Genomic DNA, 20,310 nt, shown 5'->3' with positions numbered 1-20,310 from the left:
CCTTCCTTTACTATTCACTTGCCCCCAATTTCTGATATTAGTCACAGACCACCTGTGAACCTGGCAGCAATCTAACTGTCATGGACAATGGCCATCTGTCTGTTATCACTGAACGTGTCCCTTCCCCTTTTAAGGCCATTTATGGATAGAGGTACATCTTGTGACAGTGAGTTCCAAAAGTTAATTGTGTGAGGTGCTTTCTTGTGTTTGTCCTCAGTCTACAACCCAGTAGAGCTGCAACAGAGCTCAGAAATAGAAAAATAGACAATGTAATTGGCAAACTGATTGATTAACAGTGCAGTCCTGGGGGTGGGGGTGGGGACCACCGCAAAGACGGTGTGTCCCTGGTGCCAGTGTAAACGCTCCTTACATTGGCATATGGGGCATTTATGCCAGTGAAGAGGCACTTAACTCTACAGCCAGGGAGCAGCACAGCAGTGCGACGTCTGTGTGCAACCCGGCCATGGTACCAGCACTCCTCTGGTGCCGGAGCCACTGCTGGCACCAAAGGAGGCATTCCTGTGGGCAGAGCCAACTTTCGCCAGCTTCCTGAGTCCTTTTGGGAGTGTCCTCATCGGCCAGCTCAGACCTATGCCCACAGAGAAGTAGGCACATCACATGGTGCTGTATAGGGGGATTTCACTAAGGTTGGGGAAGTGTCACTTTTGGCTTTCTGGCTGCGGCACAGCAAGCCTCTTGGGAGGTGGCACGGCTGCATCATTCCTAGGTGCGCTGCAACCACCACCGCCCTGCCCCTAGGATTGCACTGCCCAGCTTTAGTTCATTAAGTGGTGGGAGAAAATTTTAAACTGGAGAGGTTTAAATGTTGCTTACATTTAAAGGCTGTGTCAGGAGAGAGTTGGCATTGCCTGGCTCCCTCCCTCCCTCCCTCCCAACAAACACTACCTGTGAGTGTAGAAGAGCAGCTTTCTTGGTTGCCTCTGAGGATCTGAGCACAAAGCCCCTTGTAGAGAAAGCAGGCACCCAGACCAATTAAGCATTTCATAAACATGTGTGTGTGAAATTGACATCTTATTTATTATAGAGATTAAGCAGATAATGTAACATAAAAATAGCAAAACATATGTAGGCAGACACAGGACGCAAAGCTTATGGGAAAAGGCAAAGGGCAAGTACTGGGTCATCACTGACTCATGGGATGATGTCATAGCACAATGCTTACTATACCCTTTTCAACAAAAAGAACCAAGTAGAATTGTAACTTCCTCTGCCATGTGCTGGACTGTCTTTGTTTGAGAATTCTCTGCTTGGGTCCTAGTGCCTGCCTACCTAACAGAACCAGGTAGGCATCAGGACCCAGGCAGAGCATTCTGAAACAAAGACAGTCCAGCACGTTGTGGATGAAGTTACAATTCTTCTTGGTTCTTTTTGTTGGAAAGGGTATGGAAAGACTAAGTTTATCGGGTGGTTTGCCATTGCTTTTCCCACTCATCTACACAAGCTGGGTACTGATTTTATTGATCTCAGAAGAAGAGAAAGCTGAGTCAACCTTGAGATGACTACCTGAAACTGAGGCCCCTTCCGCACATGCACAACAATGCACTTTCAACCCACTTTCAATGCACTTTGCAGCTGGACTTTTACTGTGCGGAATTGTAAAATCCACTTGCAAACAGTTGTGAAAGCGGGTTGAAAGGGCATCATTCTGCCTGTGAGGAAGGGGCCTCAATTCAGGTCTTGAGCAGAGCTTTGACTGCAGTACCGCAGCTTACCACTCTGCCCCACAGGACTTTCAGGCTTAGGTAACACGGTCCAAAAGCTGGAACCACCAATATAAATGTCACTTTAAAGAATCTGAGATGGTACCAACTATGAGGCTTTGAAGCTCCTTAGGCTTTGGAGCAGCCCTGGTGTCTCCTGTGCAGTCATTCAGTTAAATAACGACACAAAGAGAGAACCGTCTCCTGGGCCTGCTATTCTGAAACCTTCAGAGTTCCACCAGTAACCATAAAACCTCCATGGTTTCAGGTCCCTGGGCCAATTAGAGATGTGTCGGGCATGAATAGCATCAGATACTGGGTAATCGCTTTTGCCTGGCAACAGTCTTGTTAGTGTTTGGATTCAGAATTCCACGAGGACAGGTCAGCAGATGTAAACCATTGTAGGAAGCCTAATCTGGGACAAGGTGCCACGAGAGACTGGCTGAGTGAGGTGGTTAGGATTAAAACAAAGGGCATGCATATCAGATAGTGCTGGCTGCTTTGCAAGATTTGTGCCCAAATTGGGAGGCCAAGAACGACAAGTGGATAAAACCTTAAGAATCACGGACATGGACTTGCTGCTGGACTGTATGGTTTTACCGTGTTTCCCCGAATATAAGACAGTGTCTTATATTAAATTTTGCTCCCAAAGATGTGCTATGTCTTATTTTCAGGGGATGTCTTATTTTTCCTGTGTTGTGTTCATCGGGCATACTTCCAAACAAAAACTTTGCTATGTCTTACTTTTGGGGGATGCCTTATATTTTGCACTTCAGCAAAACCTCTACTATGTCTTATTTTGGGGGGATGTCTTATATTCGGGGAAACAGGGTAGTACTGCTATAAATGGAGGACCTGCAAGGATTCTTTTGGGGGCATCTCATTTTCCCCTCCCCAACTATTTCTTCTTTCCCTTCCCAAAAGTCCCCACAGCCTTTCCCCTTTTCATACCTCCTCACATTCCCGCTTACCAGCCAAACTACCTTTCTCTTTCTCTCGCTCATCTTCAGTTTTCTTCCCTCCCCCTAACCCTGGGGAAGATCTGACCCAAATGTGGTGATCTAGTCACCAGACTAGGCCCAGTTGTGGTGTTTCAATTGCAGGCTAGTTGCTGTTGAACATGAAGGAGCAGCGAATCCTGGGTCAGCTGTGGAGCTTGTGTGGTATCATGTTGCCTATGGTTATGGTCAGGTGGAGCCTCAATGCATTTTTCCTCAAAGGCCAAAATAGGCCTTAAAGGATTCCCCCCCCCCTTCCTCTGCCTTTTATTGACTGAAACCAAGACATCAACTAACAATACAGTTGTGGGGATCTAACCACAACAGAGGACATTTTTTCTTAAAGCATCAGGTGCTGCTTCCATTTGGAGTGTGTATAACCACCCAATTTTCCCCCTGTAAACATGGCGCTTTTACAGGTTGGTTGAAAAAAAAAATCAGTTATATCTGCTCATGGTTCAGATTTGGCCACGTTAAGAATTAGATAAATTCAGGATATTGCCTTAATAATTGGCAACGTTGTATTGATTGAAGTATGATAATATTTATTATAAAGTACTGAGTGTTCTGGTGTACATGTTTATGTATGGTTTTTATAAATGTAGTATGTAGTATTTTCTGTTTCTTCTGACAGCAGCATCTTGTGTGGCTGCTTTTATCCCTTACTGTACTAAGGAGGGGGATTCACATTTTAGTCAGCTACACTTGATTCGAACTGAAAATTGGGGACTATTTGTCCAGACAAAACACTCATAGTGCAGACACTGAGGTGAAGTATTAACTACACTTAACCTTCCCAAGTCTCTGTTGCCTTTTGAATGCAGTAGTCCCAAACTGAGTATTTTATGGAGTTTTACCATGACCTCAAATGTGAACTGTTCTTGTCCAAGAGGGTAGGAGAGAGAAAATTAGAACATGGTGCTTAAGAATTGTTAAAGAGATGTGTTTTGCTTTGCATTGCAAACAAGCTTTGGGAAGTTTCCTTTGGGAAGTTTTCTTCGTTCCCAGTAGTAACAGATAGCTACAATCTAGTGGTTGTGAGACAGTCTGAGGCCAGGAAGAACTGGTCAGGCGTTCATTGATGTGAAAAACATGTACACAAGAGTCAGAAAGAATCCTCTTTTCATTTTTTAAAGACGTTTTGTACAGAAAAAGGAATAAAATAGGTTTGATTTTTAACCATAGCCCCATGTTGTCCTGCATTTGCTAAAACAGTTCTTCTCAAAAGAATGAGGGGCAGAGACATTTTTGAAATGTGATATTCGCAGGGATCATTAGGAAAACTTGCTCTAGCATACCAAAAGAGACTCCGACCAGCCATTCCCCAATATGCTCAGGGGGACATTTGCATCTTGGCACAGATGTTTCCGAGTACTTGCTAGACCTGTTTCTGTTGGTGGAAAACCTAGAGACAGAAAGAAAATAAGTGGCCACAGTTTGAGCTGCGGGAGAAAATAGCTTGGGTGGTGGGGAAAATAGCTCTGAAAACCAAATTGAAAACTGGGAAGATGAATGGAACTACTTTGCCAGTAGACTTGTGAAATCCATTGTAAAGAACAACCAGTTTGGCTGGTGATCTTAACTGTAGTCTATACGAATGTGGCCATGAAATTGCTGGTAACTGGTAAATTCAATGTATACCCTATGAACATTTGAAGTCACAATGTTTTTTTTTTTTGGCTCTGATTCTTGTGAACGTTTGAAGTCAAAATGATTTATTAAGCTCTGATTCTTAGAAGTATTAAAGTTCAGTCCTGATCTGTGGTGGAAAAGCCATCTGAAGAAGATTAGGATAGGGATGTTTTGAAATAAGGTTCTTGAAGGTAGCAACTTTAGCAGTTTTGAATGTCTTATTAAAATCCGTGGAAAAGGATTTTAAAAAGCTACCCCTGTTCTTGACTGCGGATATATAAAGAGTTCGTGATTATACTAAGGCAGATTATTAGCCTTTTTATTCTAGTTCTGCAGCAGTTGTTCATTAGGTCATTAGATTTTTGCTGTTAGATTCTGAAGATGGTGTGGATGGAGCCTAGAATCCTGTCCATTCAAAACGCGCTCTCACTGAGCTGCATTCTCTAAAGAGTGTCCGTTTCAGATGGGCTTGAAGGCAAAAATTCAGGCAGCAGAGATGTCCCTTTGTGATATTTAGGTTGCTACTTGTCTCCCCTCTTAGAGCCAGCATGGTGTAGTTCAGTGGTGGCGAACCTGTGGCACGCATGCCAGAGGTGGCACTCAGAGCCCTCTTTGTGAGCACGCGTGCCGTCCCCCCGTTTGGCCACTTGGCAGTGGCATAGCAACAAGGGGGTGAGGGGTGCACGATGCAGGGGCGCATGCCCAGGCATGGCAAGGCATGGCAAGGGCATTCCACAGATGTACAGGGGTGTTTCAGAGCGTTTCGGGGACGTTCCGGGGCAGGGCAGGGGCAGATGGGGTCGTGGCAGGGGCACAGGGAGCACGCGTGCCCCGGGCAGAGTTTCCCCTTGCTCCGCCCCTGGCACTCGGTCTCTAAAAGGTTTGCCATCACTGGTGTAAAATGGTGTAGTTAACCAGCATGGTTAAGAGCAGGTGGATTCTAATCTGGAGAACTGGGCTTGATTCCCCACTCCTCCACCTGAGTGGCAGAGGCTTATCTGGTGAGCCAGATGTGTTTCCGCCCTCCTACATTCCTGCTGGGTGACATCGGGCTAGTCACAGTTCTCTCAGAACTCTCTCAGTCCCACCTATCTCATAAGATGTCTGTTGTGGGGAGAGGAAGGGAAAGGAGTTTGTAAGGCACCTTGAGCCTCCTTACAGGAGAGAAAGGTAGGATATAAATCCAAACTCTTCTTCTTAAAATCTTATTTAAAGTGCTTAGGGGTACAGAGGAAAAATGAAGGGAAAATGTTTCCAGAGCCAAATGGTGGGAAAATGTGTGGAATTCAAAGAAATAAAGTGCAATTTGATGGCAGGATACACTGTAAACAACTCATGCAGACAAGGTCTAATATGGGCACAGTCGTCATGACCTGCAACCACAAAACTAACATGGTTCAGGCAGCTGATAAGCTTGGGTTCCTGTTTTGTTCCTGTGTGTTTGTTTTCTGGGTGTTTTTTGACAGGTTGCATCCCTGCCTTCTACGACTCCCCCCTCCCCCCCCCCCAATTTTCATGCTGGGGATGCTTTTCAGCTTCTGAAATGGTCTTTGCTACTTGTGCATAACGAGAGGTGTTTGGTGTCAATTGCATGGCTTAGCTTTGCCAAATGAATTTAATTTTGTGTGTGTGTACTGCCATAAATTAATAACAATCAGCTGACTGTAATGCCTTGATTTAAAGACGTTCAAATACATATAAAATGCAGTTCAATCTAAATTGTATGAATCTTAAAATAAACAAAAGGGGTTGTCCGTTCTTTCCCCCCCATGGTGCTAAAGAGAGTTTTTCTCTGGGATTTTACCCAGCAAAAACCGTACCTAGTAATTATTGTGCCAAACTTGTACTGAATAAATGGATATGATATGCTTGATGATTTACTGCTTTTTACAAGCAACTCCCAAATTACCGGGGGGGGGGGGATGTCTTCTTTTTAATGATTTTTTTGTCCCCCCCCCCCCTTCTCTCATGTATTTAATTGGTGGCTTCAGTTTATGCATTTTGCGCTCTTGCAATGGTGCTATTAACAATAAATCACTAAAATGGCAACATTTTGCAGTCCTAGTGGATAATAAATTGGTGACAGATATTTCTGAATTCTGCTTTGAACACTCGCTGATACTCTCGTTTAATTATGTAAAGCGTTGTAACTAATCACCGCACTTTCAAAGATTCTGCTGGAACAGGAGCATCAGCCGCGGTGATCTGGCCAGGCTCCAGGCGTTGTAATTATGGTCTGCCGTTCTGAATTCCTCCCGCAGTTTCAAACCGGGTGTTATGACTATTATTTATATGTACACAGAAATGCATGGAAGGGTTGGTCGTTTGGGATGCAGTCTTGTTTGCTGCACCCTAGTCATTTAGTCTTTTGCACAAAGTAGGCGGGTCCAATAAGTAGAACGTAGTCTAGATGTGAAAAAAACAAAAGGGCGGGCTTTCAGAAGATTATCACAAGGAAGCAGAGGGTACGTGGCACACAAGAGAATCGTTTAGCCAGATGAATTGGTTTCGGAATAAATTAAGGAAGTAAGAAAGACTGAAAACACAACTGTAGCTGTTGAAGTCGAATGAATTGGAAAATAATAGAGTGGAAGGGGAAAAAACAGAAAAGGGTTCTAGGTACAGAGAATGACAGAACAATCTACTTTGTAAAATTTACCTGTCACTTTAAAAATGAAAGTAGGTTTGAGTCATGTAACTTAGTTGGGCTGACATCATCTCTGCACTTTCCCTCGCAAGCACAAATGAGACAGTGGGAATACTATTGGGGGGCAATATCCACCTTGGGGAAGGATGCCATCTTGATAAGCAGTTTGAACTTTGCAAGTGAATCTTATAGCTCCTTCCAGCCTAAGCTGTACATTATGGCATGAACTTTCATAGACTCTTGCCTGCTTCATTAGCTGCGTGACATACAACTGATTTGGTATTCATCGCTGCAAGTCACATCTGTCAGAGTAGCATGAAGCCAGCAAAACGATTGCATAAATGAAACAAAATAATGTGCAGGAGAGGTGGATCCTGGTCTTGTGGCTAAAGGGAGGGAAAAGGTTTCATTTCAGGAAGATAATAAGTACTTCTGTCTCCCCTTTTCATATTTTACTTTAAGGTGGCCACTGATGGAACTCAATCCCTCCCTCAAAAAAAATCATGTGAAGGCCCACCTATGCAAATATAATTTTAAAAGAGCATTTCAAAAGAGCATTTACTGGCATCGGTGGCTGACCGCCCCTCAGCTCCGCAGTGGCAAAACCCGGAAACTGGGGCCTGCACAGGAGATGGGGGGGGGGGGGGCGGCAGAGCATTGCTGGGGGTGGAGCCAACATTAGTCAGCTATGTCAAGAGAGGATCCATTTTGTTTGCTAGAAGGCCTAACACAAAGTCCTTTTGCTCTTTCTCATAAGTTCACAGAGTGTAGAAAGCAGGTGTCAGTGATGGGAGATGACTATACTTTACTCCATCTTCTTAGCAGGCATGAGACCATTCTCATTATTTTCATCCATCTGCAAGTGGTTGGGTAGTTAGTTGGGTGCATTTCGGTTTGAGAGGGAGGGTGCAGAAATGTGCTCACATCATCAGGAATGTTCTGATTAGGGTGTAACCTCATTGGTCAATTGATGACCAGTTGGTTTGGCCAGCCTGTGCCATAAATTAGTTACGTCAGTGTTAGCACTTATGTTCCTTTCCCTATGTCTAAGCTTTTGCCTCCTTTCTGCTTAAAGACTGTATTGGAACTTTGCACATGTGCCAAAGAGATCTAGTATCTTTTTGTCTTTCTGGTATGTAGACTTTAGCTTTCTTGTTTTATTGTGAATTGGAACCGCACCGTCGTTTCTGTGTTCACTGTTACATTTTGAAATGTTTGTTTTCCAACCTTTTTTCCACTGAAAAATTTAAAATACAGTTTTTGTCCAGAATTCTGGTTCGGATCCCAAAGCTTGGCGTTGCCATCACCCCAAAGGCCAGGTTGGGTCTTTGGCAAACTATCGGTGAAGTTCCAGCCCAGGTACACCGGCCTCTGGGCCTGCAGACTTTTCCCCCAATTGGATTACTCTATTAGTTTTTTAAGTGACCTTGGGGCAGCCTAACTTACCTCACAGGTTTCTGTGAGTTTAGAACAGCAGAGAAGAGAATGGTGGAAGCTGCATGTGGTACTCATAGAGGAGAAAGGTGGTATACAAAGTAAATACAGTAGAATCATAAAGTTGAAAGAGACCCCAAGGGCCATCAAGTCCAACTTGTTGCAATGCAGGAACAGACAATCAAAGCACTCCTGACAGACGGCCATCCAACCTCCCTTTAGAAACCTCCAAAGAAGGAGACTCCACCACACTCCGAGGAAGTGCATTCCACTGTCAAACAGCCCTGACTGTCAGGAAGTCTTTTCTGATGTTTAAGTGGAATCTCTTTTCCTTCACCTTGAACCTATTACTCCTCATCCTGGTCTCTGGAGCAGCAGAAAACAAGCTTGTTCCCTCAGTAGATGAGAGTATGCTGTAAACTTAGTCACATTTATGTGGGAGTAAGTAGGCCCATTGATATTGACATGGCTTACTTTCAAGTAAAAATACACTGGATTATGCTGCCGGCCAGGGAGAGATATCTAAAGGCGATCATCACACTGGATTAGTTAAATGTCTTTTGAAAATTCAGAGTTCTAGGATAGTCTGTTTCGGATTTTATTTTATTTTTTTGCATCTGCATCTGAAACGGCAACAACAGATGAGAGGGTCTTTGATCTTAGGATCCTGACTTTGATCCAAACTTAACTTCCAACAAGTAAGAACATATATTGGTTAAATATGTGTTCCTCCCTACCTTCTTAAAAACCATAATGAGTAAAAGCCAATGATCCAGACTCCATGGAATTCATTATAAATCTTCCTGCTCCAATATTGCAGCAAATTCTCCTTTTATTAGGAGTCTTAAAATCTTGACTGGGTTTTCTTTCCCAGAGTTATGTGGCTCATTAGTTCTTGTTTGCATGCCAGCGGGAAGATAGTTTGTATTGTTTGTAATGATGCCTTGTCAAAATGTTCACAGCCTTTTAAAAAAAAATTTACATTTCTGCACAGTCCACCTTCAAGAAAACAGGGTAAAAATCAAATAAACATCCAATGAAATGCCTTCGTAAGAGTATTTCACAGTTTCACAAATAATCGTAGTACGCAATTAATATTTTAAAAACCCTTATTTTGGTACATGGATACTTGAGAAAAAAAGACGTTTGCTAAGTGAAAAGAAAAAGTAAAGAAATCTCTAATAAACCGGAAGAGGTACCCCGTATATACCGGCGTATAAGACGACTGGGCGTATAAGACAACCCCCCCACTTTTCCAGTTAAAATATAGAGTTTGGGATATACTCGCCATATAAGAGTACCCGGCGTATAAGACGACCCCAGACTTCACAGATGATTTCCCAGGGTTCAAAAGTAGTCTTATACGCCAGTATATACAGTAATTTTGGAGAGCTGGTTGCAACTTTGACATAAGCCCAGTAGAGTGTTACGTATTGGTGTTATGTATTTGGCCCGATCACAATGGGAATGTGGTTGTCTTGAGCCAAGGGAAGACTGAGAAGATCTGAAAATAGAGCCAAAATCTTGTTCAATTACCTGCGTGGACAACCCAACTGCACCTGTTGACATCAGTTTAGCTGCAGGTTGTGTACCTTTTGGGTATATACAGATATCTCCCCAGCTGAACCAAACGGCTGATGTTAACTGCAGAGGGAAAAGATCCTTAGCTTCAAACTCTCCACAGGTAATCGTCACTGTCATAGCTGGCGATATGAACCAATGTGAACATGTATGTTGGGGTAGAAGTGTCATACATGCACTTGTGGATGGTGGATGCAGGTTTACCCCCACCACTCAGGACCCTTTAGCGCAGACCACGGTGCATCTTTCAGGATCAGTCCAAACTCAAGTGGTAGCCAGTCTAGAGGGTTTGTTCGGGCAGGAGCCCGGTTGCAAAGCCAGAAGTGAGACTGGGGCAGGAAATCGTGTATGGTCTGTTGTAGACTTCATTTGGGTCCCAGAATCAGACAAGATAGTTGCTTAATCCTACCGTCAGCAGCATTTTCAAAGAATGTTGCTGGGTTACTTTCAACTCTCTAGCATTCAGCACAAAAACTGTAACAAGCTACAGTTTTGAATGGTCATCTGATTCCTCATACAGTGTGATGACCAGGCCGGGGTGACCTGCGCTGTTCACATGATCACGCCTAAACACGGTCCTCCATTGTTTTGCGGCACACTTGCTAAGAACGCTGTCTGTCACTGGTCAGATTTCCCTGCTTTCCTTTCCACAGTTGATTTAGGTTGTCCTTTGCATGTTTGCTTCACTAGCAGCTACTGAAATAAACGTGATGCTCCCGTGTAAAAGTATTTAGGGTCGTGTCTTGGTCAGGGTTCAGAATCCAGACGGTCCAAGTTTCTCTGTGCCTGCTGTGAGAATGCCATGAATCATGCCTCTTCGGCATGACTTTTTCTTTGACGCCTGCGGCCATCGCTTTAGCAAAGTTCACGTCTGTCTCACTCGCTCATAAAGGCATTCAAGCTCTCATTCAGCTTGGTACTCTTCCCTCCCTTCCCAGTTTTCTCTCTCTTTAGTCTCCATAAATACATATTCAGAGCTGGTTATCACCCTCCTTTGCACACAGAGGCAAGCAACCGTGTAGGCTCATACAGCCAAACACACACACATAAGCTGCTTGTCTCTCTTCAGCTGCTGTAGGGGAGAAGTTTTCGGATCCCCCCCCCCCCTTCAGGCAGATTGAGGCCCCTTGTCTTCTGCCTCCTCTTCCCTCCTCTTCTTTGAAGCAACAGCTGCTTCCTCCTTGTGAGAGTTTGAGAAGCGGCTTGCTGGGACGTTGCAGCAGATCCTTGGGCGTCGGGCACAAAACAGCAAGGCTGGACGTTTGTTTTCAGGGAGCCACCTCTGTTGCCAGAAGCACCGTCTGGGACTTGGCGAGAGGATGAAATGTTATCCACAACAGATCAAAGCTGCTTGATGATAATGAGGCAGAGCATCGTTTAAAATCTCCCTCCCAAGCAGGAACATCCACCCCTTACATCTTCCACCGCTGGCCTCTTCTCTGTGGTGCTATTTGCAAGCACGCTGCAGCAGGTTTTTTTAATTTTTGCTTGTAATACGAAGCTTAGCGTTGATGTAAGCTTATAACTTGCTTTTGACAGTAGCAGCAGCTGTGGGTTTTGGCATTGTGGGATGTGGGAAAGTAATGGTTTCCTTCAGCCGGCTCTTTGCTGGACGGCAGCAATTTCAAAGGCATCGGTGAAACTCACGTAGCAGAAAAGGGGAAGGACTGATGCTCAGGAGCTCTGCATCAGAAGACATGTGACCAAGGTGGGCCTCGAGTCTGTGTAGTTCTGGCCTGAAGTCATGACACATGTGCCAACAGTCCCTGGGCTAAAAAGGTATCACTATGCCTAACATTTGAAGTATTTTGTCTTATTTATGTATAACATTTTTCTCCCTAGTGGGGACCCAAAGTAGGTAGGATACAAAAGACAAACACACACACAGGAAAAAGGGGGAGGGCTTCTGGGTGAAGGGCATGCTAGTTCTCTACCTAGCTCCAAATTATGCTCTTAACAGCCAAAGGATACCAGACTTCCAGTCCATACACACTATTTTCTCCTCTGGGTATGTCCAAGCCTTAAATACCTTTAAGCAAAGGAGAAACAAACTGGCATATGTTTTTCAGTTGCTTGCAAGTATTATTATTATTATTATTATTATTATTATTATTATTATTATTATTATTATTATTATTATTATTATTATTATTATTATTATTATTATTATTATTATTATTATGGTAGATTTCACAGCTGCCAGATCTTTAGCTGGTTGGGGTGCTGTGTGGTTTCCGGGCTGTATGGCCGTGTTCTAGCAGCATTCTCTCCTTACGTTTCACCTGCATCTGTGGCTGGCATCTTCAGATCCATCAGATCCTCTGAAGATGCCAGCCACAGATGCAGGCGAAACGTCAGGAGAGAATGCTGCTAGAACACGGCCATACAGCCCGGAAACCACACAGCACCCCAGTGATTCCGGCCGTGAAAGCCTTCGACAATACTTTAGCTGGTTGTTGGCCTTCATTACAATTCGAGCCTCACCCAGAAGCCTAGGAAGTTGTAATGTATTGGCGTAGTATTCGTGTGGATCCCAGCAGGGCTGCCGTCTGAATTTGACCGTTGTTGTTGTTGTTGTTGTTGTTGTTGTTGTTGTTGTTGTTGTTGTTGTTGTTGTTGTTGTTGTTAGTATTATTATTAGTAGTATTATAATTAATTAATTAATTAATTTAATAAACCGCCCACCCCCTAAGGGCTCTGGGTGGTGTACAACAAAACAGTGTATAACTATAGAACATAATAAATAAAGCAAAATATACATGTGATATTAAAACCCTTAAAAACACAGCAGGATTGGCACAACCACCATTGGTCGAGCTCAATTTGTTGGCAGCGCCCGATCCCAAGGCCGGGAGGGGGCTATTTTACTTTGTTGAGAAAGACCTTTCCCCCGTGTCCATTTGGGCATACTGCTCATGGTAGAAAAGATATTTGTATAATGCAGGGTTAGGGAACCTGCGGCTCTCCAGATGTTCAGGAACTACAATTCCCATGAGCCCCTGCCAGCATGGCCAATTGGCCATGCTGACAGGGGCTGATGGGAATTGTAGTTCCTGAACATCTGGAGAGCTGCAGGTTCCCTACCCCTGGTATAATGGCATCGTCTTCCATTTGATATTGAAATGCTGATATGGAAATAATGTTCCACGAAGTACAGTTTTGGTGTATAGATTCATATGATGTCTCTTTACTGCTCTTCAGTCACCTTCAGAGAATCCGAATGACTTCCCTCTGTGGTGATACTCGGTAGGGGTTTTTAGTGGATGGAGTCCTGCAGGTCTAGTTCCACATAAAGATTTTGCTTTATCAGTCTCACAGCAGCCAACCTTTCCAGTCTCTTAACATCTCCTTTTAGGAAATTGTAGCAGTTTAAAAAGTATGCAGTAAAGCCATCCCTCTAGGGTGCTGTTTTTCCTAATAGCAATAGTTTATAATGGATGTAATAGCAATTTGCCATTAAAAATAATGACTGCAAATATTTGGAATCATCCGCACATGTAAAACTATTAAAACTGTTAAGGCTGTTTTTCGAATGTAACTTTTTCCTGTGTTTTTTTTAAATTATTTCACAACATACTGTAAATTTCATCCCATGATCACGAAGAAAATTACTTCTGCCTGTTTTGAAACATTCCAGATGTCTGTTCTATTAATCAAGGAATAAAATCCCTTTTTGTTGAAACAAGATTGAAGAATGTGGTATTTCCCCCCACATGTCAACAGTGGTGGCGAACCTTTGGCACTCCAGATGTTATGGACTACAATTCCCATAAGCCCCTTCCATCATGGCCAATTGGTTCGTCACCACGGCGATAGGACATAAGTTGGTTGGTGCTGGTGTCATTTGTCCACCTTAGTGATTCTGTGAACTTCCTTCAGGTGCAGTGCAAGGAGAGTCATCCATCCATTTGTATTTTGCCCAGGGCCAAAAAGCCTGACTTTCTGCTTTTGAATGGAATAAATATAACCATAATATAATCTGCTTGTAATTTTTATTTAATTTTTTAGAATGGCATACCAGAAGCATGTCAGATTTTATCTCACAGGGAAGAAGCTTCCACTGTTCAAATAACTACAGTGCTTCTATTGAGTCACTATATCAAAGTTCATTTCCTGCTGGCTTCATGGAGCTTTAGATGTAGCCCCACCCCGAATTTTGTCATTCATAATCTGTTCTTTGCTGACATCTGGTCAGAGTACACAGTAAAAGTGCAGATGACATTTTAAAAAATCAGAAGTTCTTTAATTTTGATGGTGAAATCAATGAATTTTGGTTAACCATTTTTAACCCATTGTTTTTCCATTAAAAAAATTCTATATGGAATTTCTTTTGTGGTGATGAATATTTAGTTTATTCCCTGCCTCCCCCAATCTTTGGCTGCAAACTATAGAAGCAAGTTAGCCAGATCTGTTTGCAGTGCAGGCCTTTTTCCAAGCTGGAGATGTTTCTTCTTTTCTGTTGAGTTGTGTTCTCCGTGAGCATCATCAAACTGTTCTTGAAGTTTGGAAAACTTTAAAAACAGCTTGTGCCACCATGCCAGATTGAGGGGGAGTTGTGGTGGGGAGGGGGGAGGATAACTGGGAAGAGAAGGAAACAGGATCCTGGTCACTGGGTTCATTGCCATTGAATTTTACTGTATAATGTCTTTGAGTATCTAGTTTGAATACAGTAATCAGTACACTATTCATACCTGCTCAGCATTTTCTATATTAAATTCATCGGCATTCATTGAACCTCTGTTGCTTAATGCACTTAAAAAAAACATTATTGTAGTATATTCTGCACTGTTGGTCAGCAGAAGGCAAGCAAGGTAGAATTTAGCAGAACCAACATATTTATTTATTTATTTATTTATTTATTTATTTATTTATTTATTTATTTATTTATTTATTTTTAGATTTTAGATTTCTAGGCCACCTCTTCCCCAGAGGGCTCGAGGCGGCTCACAACATGGCTGTTGTCAACAGCAACTCAAACGACATAACTTAAACATATTAAAACTCCAGCAGCAGTTACATACAATTTAAAACAATTCAAACAGTTTAAAAGAGTTCAAACAGTTCAAACAGGCGCCCGTTCCTAAGGCTAAAAAGCAAGGAAAGAGAAAGATAAGAAGAAAAAAGGGAGGGAACAGGCGGGCCCAGATGGAATCACAGCAGGCCCGACCAAGATGACAGGATGAAAATTGGCAGCCTCAGTTACAGTTCCAATTTCAGTGGGGGGCAGTAGAGCCGCAGCCAGCTTCTCCAAAGGCCCGGTGGAATAGTTCTGTCTTACAGGCCCTGCGGAACTCACCAAGATCCCGCAGGGCCCGGACTGATGGAGGTAGAGCATTCCACCAGGCAGGGGCCAGAGCCGTAAAGGCCCTGGCCCGGGTCGAGGCCAGCCGCATCGTCGCGGGGCTAGGGGTCACCAGTAATTCCGCCACCGCCGAGCGTAGTGGCCTATGTGGGACATAAGGGGTGCTGTCAGCCTTCAGGCCCGTCTAGGCTGCATGCTCTATTTCGGCTGTGGCTGTCCAAGAGCATATTTATAGGCTGTTCCAACCACCTTTGCCAGAGGACATTTTAATTGGAGATGCCAAAGTCTGAGTTTGGGACCACTGAACTATGGTCCCTCACCATATTTGGACTTTCCCCACTTATTTTCAGGTGAAAATTCATTTGGACACCATTGGATGCTGCTGAAACAGCAAAATGAAAGTACGCTATTGTGTAATTTCCAGTTACAAACAGCAACAACTATAAGAATGCCTCTAGCAACTACTACAGGTGGGATTCGCCCCAGGTGATTTAAACATTATTTTAAAGTTATTTTTAGCTGTCGTGTACTTATCCCTCAATGATGTAAGCAAGCAGTGTCCTGAAAATGTTGGAAGAGAACAGGTGCCTCTTGATTTATACCACATATTAGTTAAAAGCACAGGATAACTTCCTAGAAACCTGTTGTCCTGAATTTCTTTCCAGTAGAGATGCCACAGATTTGTCAGCGAATCTGTCCAATGGACGAACTTGCCTTGTTCAGCACTCACAACTGAACTGTGAACTAACTTGGATTGCTTCAACCTAATTGAATGGCTGCCAGACAAGTTTGCAGCTGCCTGATGGAGGGAGGGGTCAGCTGAGAGTCGGGTTCTTCTCTTCCTCCCTCGGCAAAACAGTTGAAGGCGTGGGGGAGAGGAGAAGCCAGTAAATCAGTTTTCCTGGATTGGTTGCAAGTCTTTTTTGTCCACTCTGACCCCAGCGAAATAGCTGACAGTGAAGTTGCAGAAGGGAGAGCTCTTCTTTCCCATCCAAGCTGGGTAGGGTCAGAAGCAATGCTTTTAATTGCTGCTTTCCAAAAGAGAGAGAAGGGGAAAAGCTAGTTTCTGTCATTTTCCCTGCAACTCGAGATGACATCTTAGGGTTGACAGAATGGAAATCACCTGAACTTCTGCTCATTTCCCCCCACCCCTAAATTTTGTGCATCTTAGCAAATCTTGAAGGTAGTAAAAATTGCAGAACGGGAGGTCACGGGAGAAGTTGGCTTCCTGCTGAATACTGGGGATTGGAACTTTTCTGTCCCAGATTCTTGTCCAGCCCCTAACCACTGATACTACCCTGGTTCTGGGTCATAATTTCAGTGACAGGGCTTTTATACAGAAGACTCTATTTAGACTTTTCATTGAATGAAGGGAGTGGGTCACAGGGACATCAGGGACAGTCTCAAATACTTGATTAGTTTTGAAGGTCTGAAAAGGACCTGTGGCCCCATATTAAGCAAACTTCAGCTATTGTGATAGCCTCCACTAGTCTGTTGCTTATCCTTGTCTGGCTTTGTGGAAATGTATTTGTCCTATTCTCTTTATGCAGTTTTTTTTAAAATATATTGTCTTCTGTCTTATTTTAGTGGTTTGTTTATCTTCCCAGAAGCTGTAAAATCTTGGTCTTAGTTAGAAAGTATCTCATTATGTCTGTGAGAACATTATTAAAGAAATTGTACTGTAGAGCTAATAAAAAGTGTGTATAAAGAAAAAAACTAATATTTGGACTGTGGCATCATATCAATTTTGTGAGAACAAAGATTTATTTAATATGTTCATGTTGCGGCCAAGTTTGGCTCCCAAAGCAGTTTACAATTAAAATTTAACACATGGACCAAAAATAGAATGGTTGGGGTACAGGGGTGAGCATACAGTAGGATTTTTTTGGTGCTCTGGGCATTTGAGCACATGTTCTAAGATTTGGACTCAATCCTCAAGAGGGAACATGGCGGAAAAAGATGTCAAGCGACTCAGTGACTGACTGATGGTGTTTTTAGTTATGTTTACTATAAAAAGAATTTCAAGAGGACTCACAATATGCCTTAAGGGATACCATTTAAAATAGCACAACATTAAAACAAGCAAAAAAAGAGACACCAATGACAGGCCATCTCAAAACAATCTTGTAATCACACCACTCAAAAATGTCTAGGCCCATCCGCTGAACAGAGGATACGATCTATCAGTTTAAGTGAAGAAGAAGAGGAGGAGGAGGAGTTTGGATTTATATCCCCCCTTTCTCTCCTGTAGGAGACTCAAAAGGGCTTACAATCTCCTTTTCCTCCCCCCCCCCCAAACAACAAACACCCTCTGAGGTGGGTGGGGCTGAGAGAGCTCTGAAAAGCTGTGACTAGCCCAGGGATCTGCAAACTGCGACTCTCTAGATGCTCATGGACTACAAATCCCATCAGCCCCTGCCAGCATTGCCAATTGGATTTGTAGTCCATGAACATCTGGAGAGCCACAGGTTGCAGACCCCTGGACTAGCCCAAGGTCACCCAGCTGGCATGGGTTGGAGTGCACAGGCTAATCTGAATTCCCCAGATAAGCCTCCTCAGCTCAAGCAACAGAGCGGGGAATCAACCCCGGTTCCTCCAGATTAGGATGCACCTGCTCTTAACCACTGCGCCACTGCGTACACTACTCTAAAGGAAGCCACAGCCCTCAATTTGCGAGACCCGAGCAATACTGTCAACGTTAGGACATTTTGGAGGACATTAATTCATAGGGAGGAGCTGTTTGCCAGCACAACACACGCGCACAGTGTATCCAAGTAGGAGACTTTTTGGAATTTAACCTGCCAGAACAACAGAGGGGAAAGCATTTAGCCTAGCCTTCTTCTTCTTCTTCTAGTCGAGAAAAAAACCCCAAGATCAGCCTCCTAGTATGGAACATCAATACTGGGTGGTATCCTGCTAGTTCTGGGGAGTCCCGGGTTCAGATCTTCACTCTGTTGCGAAATTGATTACTTATATTCGGGTCGACTTATACTCGAGTATATATGGTAGTTGATCCTGATGAGTTGCTTTCAACGTACTTGACAGAGTTGTAAAAACTGAAGTAAGAAGCAGGTAAGCCAGCCTGGACTTTTTAGAGGAAGGGTGAAGAATGAGAGGCAGAGAAATCTGTATTCAAACCTTGTGTTTCCCGGTGGTTTGCCCGTTTTGTCAATCATATAATCTGCTTGCAGGAACAGCTTCTGATATATGTTTTGGTTTGAGCCCCAGCCCCTGTCTGGCTGGGCAAGCTGCATTCTGGGTGTTTGGCTGTCTTGGGTTCTTCCAATTTGTGGTATAGCTGAAAAAACCCAAATTAATTGAAGTCTTGCAAACGAAAGGAGGTGGGACGTTTTAAACCCCAAACGTAGAGATCTAATTTCAAAGACCCCTGTTGCCTGTTACGTTTTATTCCTTGCTATAAATCTGCCTTCCACGTTGTCTAAGGGGTTTCTCTGCAATTCACCCCAAATAGAACTGCCTGCAAAAGAAATAGGGAGATGAGGGGACGGCCATTGTCGTTGCATTCCAAACAATAAAGAGTCAGTTCATGAAGAGCATGAATTCATGGATAAAGGAATTATTATTTTTCCACTGTAAAAATGCCTCTTATTACCTTCAGCTTGTTTTATTATAGATACCTTGCCATCAACTGCCAATAAAACGCTGCAGAGGAAAGCAGTTTCATTTTGACTGTTGCCCAGTTATTAGCAGCAGGTGAATAATTCTCTCTCTCTCCCCCCCCCCCCCCCCCCAAGTTTGGAGCTGTAAGCGGTTTTAGTTACTGCTTTTTCTTAAATGAAAAGCTCCGTTTATTGTTTGTCTTCTAATATAAACTATAATTGCAAATAATGGAGAAAACATTAAGCCTTTGCTAGGAATTTGGAACTGCTCGCCTTTATTTTTGGGTTGTTCCATAACTGTGCAGTCCATGGGGAAAGGGAGGCAAATGGAGTCCTGGAAGCCGTGCCAGGTTGCGCCAACGCAGATGCCTACTCCGCCAGCATAAGAGGCAGAGGGGGTGTTATAGTGGTGGCAGGGTTCCCTGCAACTGTCCGGCACCTAATCCTGGAAGCTGTGTGGGGACAATCCGGGGGCGTTCTTGGGAGCAGAGCCAACTTTAGTGCACTTCCACAGGACTTTTGGCCCAGGAACGCCACCACATCTTTATACCACATTTTAGTATGGCATAGCCCATTAGGCATCAATGGGGGATTTCAAGGCAACTGGAGAGTTTTTTGTTTTATAAGCTCCCTGCCCCACTTGAAACCCCTTAAGAGGTGGCGCAGTGGAAAACCCCCCCCCCTCCCCAGTGGATTGCACTGTAACAGAGCCTCAATTAAGATATTCAAGTGTTACCATTTTTATATTTATTTTATTTGCTGGAGGAAAAAGGAATATTGTGAATTGCTGGTGAAGATCAGTATCATCAAGATGCCGACAAAACAGTGTTCAGTGGTTATTTGGTAGAGAGAGATAATATTTGTAACGTCCTCTGGTAAACTGCTATCAGGAAATTGCAGCTGCTGTTTTCCAAATGTTATTTCCTGTCCTTTAGAACCCATTTCTTTAAAATTAAAAAGCAAATCTGAAAAAAAAACCCCACAATAGTTTAGTAGAAAGTGTACTTCTTCTGGCTTCTATACTGCCATTTTTTAGAAAAATAAACACAACAAAGAACATGGATGGTGACACCCCGTTCGGGCGTTGCGATAATAGAACACACAGTATATAGCAGGGTTATGCAATTGTATTTTCCCGGATATTACACTTCTCCGTCTCCCAACGACATCTTGCCCAACCAACATCTTGTATCAATTTATTTCCATTTCCATCTTGCAAGTACGCATTTTACACGACCAGTTACACTATCTTTTGGGTCAGGCTCATTTAAGAAGAGTAAAATTGTATTTATTCTTTATGGGGGCTAGACAGTCAACTGCTGACAGACTTACAATCCAATGCATTTTTGCTGACGCGTTCTAAGGCAGCGGTTCT

General features: G+C 43.4%; 1 protein-coding gene across 6 annotated transcripts in view; it reads left to right on the top strand.

Annotated features, from left to right (window-relative positions):
* ZMYND11 (zinc finger MYND-type containing 11) overlaps window positions 1-20,310 on the top strand; it is a 109,795-nt gene that overhangs the window by 16,304 nt on the left and 73,181 nt on the right. The window contains exon 1 of one of the 6 annotated variants that reach the window (XM_048511145.1): window positions 11,562-11,792. The exons of the other annotated variants lie outside the window; for them this stretch is intronic. The gene's annotated coding sequence lies outside the window, so the exon portion shown is untranslated. Of the gene's footprint in view, window positions 1-11,561; window positions 11,793-20,310 lie in introns of those variants that run through there. 6 annotated transcript variants of the gene reach the window in all.

Source organism: Sphaerodactylus townsendi, linkage group LG11 (assembly GCF_021028975.2).
Source record: "Sphaerodactylus townsendi isolate TG3544 linkage group LG11, MPM_Stown_v2.3, whole genome shotgun sequence".
In the NCBI taxonomy this organism is placed as follows: Eukaryota; Metazoa; Chordata; class Lepidosauria; order Squamata; family Sphaerodactylidae; genus Sphaerodactylus; species Sphaerodactylus townsendi.
The sequence above is the reverse complement of the archived record's forward strand: the minus strand, read 5'-3'. Positions and strand labels throughout refer to the sequence as shown.